The sequence below is a fragment of the Sitophilus oryzae genome, unplaced genomic scaffold (genome assembly GCF_002938485.1).
Source record: "Sitophilus oryzae breed Bouriz unplaced genomic scaffold, Soryzae_2.0 scaffold_169_pilon_pilon, whole genome shotgun sequence".
Classification (NCBI taxonomy): domain Eukaryota; kingdom Metazoa; phylum Arthropoda; class Insecta; order Coleoptera; family Curculionidae; genus Sitophilus; species Sitophilus oryzae.
In genome coordinates this window covers 37,154-43,006 of record NW_022146390.1, presented here as the reverse complement: position 1 = coordinate 43,006, position 5,853 = coordinate 37,154, and positions in this window count along the sequence as shown.

Sequence of the window (5,853 nt, the reverse complement as noted above, 5' to 3'; positions counted from 1 at the left end):
TGTTAAATTAATCCCTGAAATTCGCACTTCTATTAGTTAATTTGATGAGTTCTTAAACAAAAACCCTTTTTAAATAGGTACTAGATTCGCGTTTACAGAGTTCGAAATAGTTTACATTTACATTAGTTTATATGTCCGACGCATTCGCAGGAGGATTAACCCTTAACGGCTACACTGAATAATTTTTCTGGCATACCTCTATTAAATTACATAATTTAATAGAAAATAAAATGTTTTTGTATCTCTCTATACTTTTATGAGTTTACATGAGTTATTACTTATAGTCTAAAATCCGGCTGCATAATTATTACGCTCGTCGTATTTTTGATCAAAACCTATTAATTACGTATATTTATGAATAAGAGAATACACTTTTCACAGGGTGCCTATCAAAAACTTGCCACAAATAGAGGTTGCCACGGATCAAAGTTATTCAAGTGCCAACCTAAAGTATGTGTTAGGATGTATTAGGAAAATATTTTAGCTTCTACAGGGTAGCTCAAAAAAGTGTGAGTGGGTCGGAATGATTTTTTAAATGGAACACTCTGTATATTATTCCTTTGTTAGAGAATTAAAAAGTGAACATTTTTAATATTTTATCAGCCATATTTTTCAAAATCAAACTGCCGAACTAATTGAATTCAGCTACATATTCCAATAGTTCTTCTCCGATTTTTATAGTATTGTTATGACCTTTCGGGCAAGTGCGCACATGATTTTAGTTTTATCGATGTTGAGCTTAAAGGCTTATTTACATTTGTCACTTTGGATGTACAACTTGGATGAATCATCAAAAGTGATAAGTATAAATTGCCTTTCATCACTGTGTCATCCAAATTGTACACTAAAATTGAACGATGAAACAAGTTGACAGTCTTCCTACTTTTGTTGATAGAAGCGTTCAATGAACCGTTGATTCATCCAGATTGAACGGCAAGTGAAAAATGTAAACAGCCGACGCCGACCCGTGCGGACAACCTAGATATAGAAAACACTGCGAACTGGAAGACAATGTGTAAACAAGGATGTTCAATTTGGATGAATTCAATCTGAGTGATTCATTTTGCTTGTATATCCAAAGTGAAACAGTGTAAACTCTGCTTAACGCAACAAACAATCTATTGTGGAATTACATAATTTATACAGGGTCAGGCAAAAGTGCGTCGGGCATCTGTAGCTCCTAAAATAAAAAACTTAGCTATTTCGTTTAAGTGCAAACCTAAAGTATGTATTAGGATGTATTTCAGAAAAATAATTTAACTTCTACATGGTGACTCAAAAAAGTGTGAGTGGATCAGGATGATTTTTTTTAAATAAAACACCATGTATATTATTAAATTTTTAGCTCCCTTTCTGATGACATAATCTTAAGATATTTTTAAATAAGCTTTGATAGTTTCAGAGATATTAATAAATAAATAAATAAATATTTTTTCGGCCTTTTTTAAAAAAATTATTAAACAACAAGGACTGTTCTGAAATCAAAAATATATTAGCTGTTTACTTTAGATGGTCTGTACTCACTTTGCTATAAATATCGTAACCTTAAATCATACAGGGTGTTCAAAATTCTACGCCAAAATTTCTAAAATATTAACTAATTTTTCTTCGTTATTTTAAACGCAACTCCCTGTATACTATTCTTTTAGTAGATGGAAAATTAAAAAATGATTTTTTTGTATTTAGAGTATTTCAAAATTTCTAACGGCTTCGCAGGTACTCGCGGTATTATTTCATATGATAAAATACCAGAGAAAAATCATTGGGTGGCTTTGATAAAAGTTTACTATGGAAAATGCCATATGAAATATAAAACCGCGAATATCTGCGAAACCGTTAAAAGTTTTTAAATACTCTAAGTACAAAAAATGTTCATTTTTTAATTCTCCATTTACTAAAAAAATAATATACAGGGTGTTCCATTTAAAAAAAAACGAAGAAAATGTATTTTATATTTTAGAAAATTTGGCGTAGAATTTTGAACATCCTGTATGATTTAAGACTGCGATATTTTTTCGATTCACGGTTCTTGTATTTTTAATATTCTTTTTAAGAAAGGCTGAAAAATATATATTTTTATTTATTTATTAATATCTCTGAAACTATCAAAATATATCTACTCATATCTTAGGATTATGTAAAGTGATCCGAAACGAAGCCAAAAATGCAATAATATACAGGGTGTTCCGTTAAAAAAAATCATCCCGTTCCACTCACACTTTTTTGAGCCACCCTGTAGAAGTTAAAATATTTTCCTGAAATACATCCTAGTACATACTTTAGGTTAGCACTTAAATATTTCCAAGTTTTTTATTCTAGGAGCTACAGATGCCCGACGCACTATTGCCGGACCCTGTATAGAAATATAATTGAAAATGTTATTTTATAAAACGAAAAAAGGATTTTTTTTTCGAATTTCTTGCAAGAAAGATCGTCATGATCACATCCTAATAAAGGAAGCGGTCATCAATTCTAGAATATAAAAATTCCAAACAACATCTCTGAAAACATCCAAAATCTTCAAAATAAAGCGTTGATAGATAGAGTTGAAAAGTGATATTTGTATGTTTGCATGAAATAAAAATATAGCCAGTCTTCTGGAGATATTACAGGTTTCTGTCGTAAGTGGTAATTGAATATCAGTAACATAAGCAGTAGCGTGGCAAATTCTCGCGGGGCCCCCCTACAAACTTTGTTAGGGGCCCCCCTAAGTATACTCAATAATTCCTTCAAATACATCATTATTGTGATATCTGCTTGAAACATATTTTTTAACAAGAACCACAATGTGATATTTTTTTATATTTTGATAATTGTTTCAACATTTATTTATTTATTATTATAGTACTCTTAAAATACTTAAACTAGAAAACAAACATTTATGCTTCTAATTAATCAAAGTTTTATTTAAAAAAAACTCAACATTTAACTACTAATAACTAGAACACAAATGTGAACAAGAAATTTTAAATATTTATGAAGTACCCTATAGTATATTAGAAAGTCTATTCCTTTTTCATCGACCTTAACGAAAGGAACTTGTTTACGAGGATGTCCAAAACTACCTCTTTTGCTCGATCATTCTCAACTGATATTATGGCCAGTGGCCTCGCAAAACTTTTTATTATTTTCAGCTTAGAAAAAATTCTTTCTGGTTCAGCGGATGTTACAGGGAGAACCAGAAACAACTGGAATACAGTGCAAATCTCAGGTATACTGCTAATCAGTAAATGGGTTTTTTCAAAAATAAAACCAGAAAACTCTCTGATACTGTGAAAAATTTTGATTTTTTTCATAAAGTAAATTTTTTGCTTGAATTAGCTCCGATGCTAGATTTTGTGTTAGGTCGTTAGGATATTTGTCTACTAATACTTTGGCATTAGCTAAGATATCAGATTCCTGAGATTTTAACAATGTTTGTGGGTTTAAAATTTCAAATTTTGAATAAATATCTTGAAATGCGTCATACCTGATTCTAAACTGAGTTATTATTATATCCAAACAAGCATAAAAAACTGTGCTTTTTAAACGATTTTTAGGATTTTCATTGGGCTTATCAGCTGCTATTTCGTCAAAAAAAGTTTTGACTCTACGAACTCTTTTGTTTTTAAACTGAGGTTCAATGTTCCAAGATTTCGCAATTGAAATTGATAGCTCATACACACTTTCAAAATTGTCCCTAAGATTTTCTATTTTAATAAGAACTCCTGATTAGATCTGTGGCCAGTCCTATGTCAATATCATTTTTTTGTAAGCATTTTGAAAGAAAGTTAGTATTTTCCAATATTGTACCTTGGAAATTTAGTAAGAAAATAAATTCGAAATTTTCTATTTTATCTTGTAACATCTTGGCCTCATGTCTATCAGTACGTTTTTTCCTTGTTTTTTTCAGTATTAACGTTAAATTCGATAGACACTTGACGACGGACAAAAAATAAGTTTTTATCGATAGTATGCTTTCGGCTCTTGACGACCATCTAGTCGGGCATAATTTTTTTAAAGTTAAACAAACAGTTTTACTATTTTTTATGTCTTTGCCAACGGGGTAGACTTTCGCTGAAAGTATAGTATAAAAACTCTGAACCGTGTCAAAAAAAATTCTTATCTCGCTAATATTGCCCACAGAGTCATTTAAAATAAGTGTACTTATGGAAAAAGTCTACCGATATGATACTTTTAATCAAAAAGGCCGTGAAAACATGATAATCACCGTGTGTTGTGTCGCCTAAACATATTTACAACTAAACCAAATTCCAAATTAACCCGTACAATAGTTATTATTATACCTGTAGAGAATAATGTAGTGTAAAATAATTGTTTTATATCAGCCTAATTATTGCTGAAAAAAGGATTGTGTGTCTAAATGTAATTTCAGTTTTCGGTTTGTTTGATGATTGTTTTTGAAGGATGAGGTGCGGGGGCCCCCAATTTATCCGGGGCCCTCCCGCCACGTGGGGTCTGCGGGGGCGTTTGCCACGCGCCTGAACATAAGTTTACTGTAATATGATCACTATTATAACAAACAATCACAAAACAAACGTATGATATTTCATTATAAACTAATTTCGAGAATCGACTTTTTATATTACAAATTCAATAATAAATCGAATCCACAACTGCCAGCGCCAAAATAAATTTCCTAACATAGCTAGTGCCCTTGTCGTCACATCCGCTTCCACTGGCGGCATCCTTAGTCGGCCCCAAAAGCTTCCGTTTCTATTTCCTGCAGCTTCCGTTACCTGAACTCGCTAATTTCGTAGCGTCGCGCCGTTTGGGAGCAGTTTCGGCTGGATATTACATAATATATGCCCTTCTTGCGGTTTTCTTATACGTTTCCAAGGAGGAAGTCGGTCTACTATAAGCCTCCACGGAATTGCGGCAGAGACGGAAAAGCACTATCAAGCTTAACTTATGCAAAAATGTGTATTCCAGATCAGAATTAATTAAACAAGTTCAAAATAAGCGATATTGCAGTTATATATACAGGGTCAGTCTTAAATAAGTGCAAATATTTTAAGGGTGATATATTTCTACCCCAGAAATACGTCTGAGTTTTTTTTATATAATACAAATTGTTTTGAATTTTTTGAAAAAAAAATTGTTTTTTTTTAATTTTCAATTAAAAAACATATCTTGATAATATCCTTGTATAATATGCAACACAGGTTGTAGATTAAATTTAGAACAAAAAAAAGAAAAAACCGGTGGTGCCTTTCATGGTGTCTGTCTGTCCGTCCACATTTTTTGAAGGTATGTAAGAAATTTTATCGTATGTATTATTTTTACTATTAATTATAGAATTTTTATATTGGCATTTGGGACTTAACATATGTCCAAGTGAATGGGAGGATTCTATAAAGGGACTTGTTTTGCCGAAAATCACTCTCTCTCATCTCGATCTTCTTTTCATAAACATCTAGCGTTTTTTTGGTTCCAGACACCGGCACGAGGTACGACTTGGAATTTATTTATTAGTTTTATTTTAAATCACTTCTTACTATGTAATGTGATTATTTGATTTAATTATTTAATTATCTTGTAACTTTAAATTCCTTATTATATTTTATCATTTTATCTCACAGTTTATTTTTTTATCATCATCTCTTTATCTTCTTATATTAGTAGCACGTGTATAGTAGGTTTGTAACTTTTCTAATACCTTTAACTTTTATCTTTTATCTAGTACTTATTATTTTTATCTTTCTTTTTTATGTACTGAGACGCAAGCTGTCGAACAGGAACCCACAGAGGTGTTCGATTTAGCAGTCCCAGGGGCCATGAATAGAAACAGCACTGCAGGAGTACTCTCAGAGACGAACCAGGAGGGACTCTGGTAAGTAGAATGTAGAATGT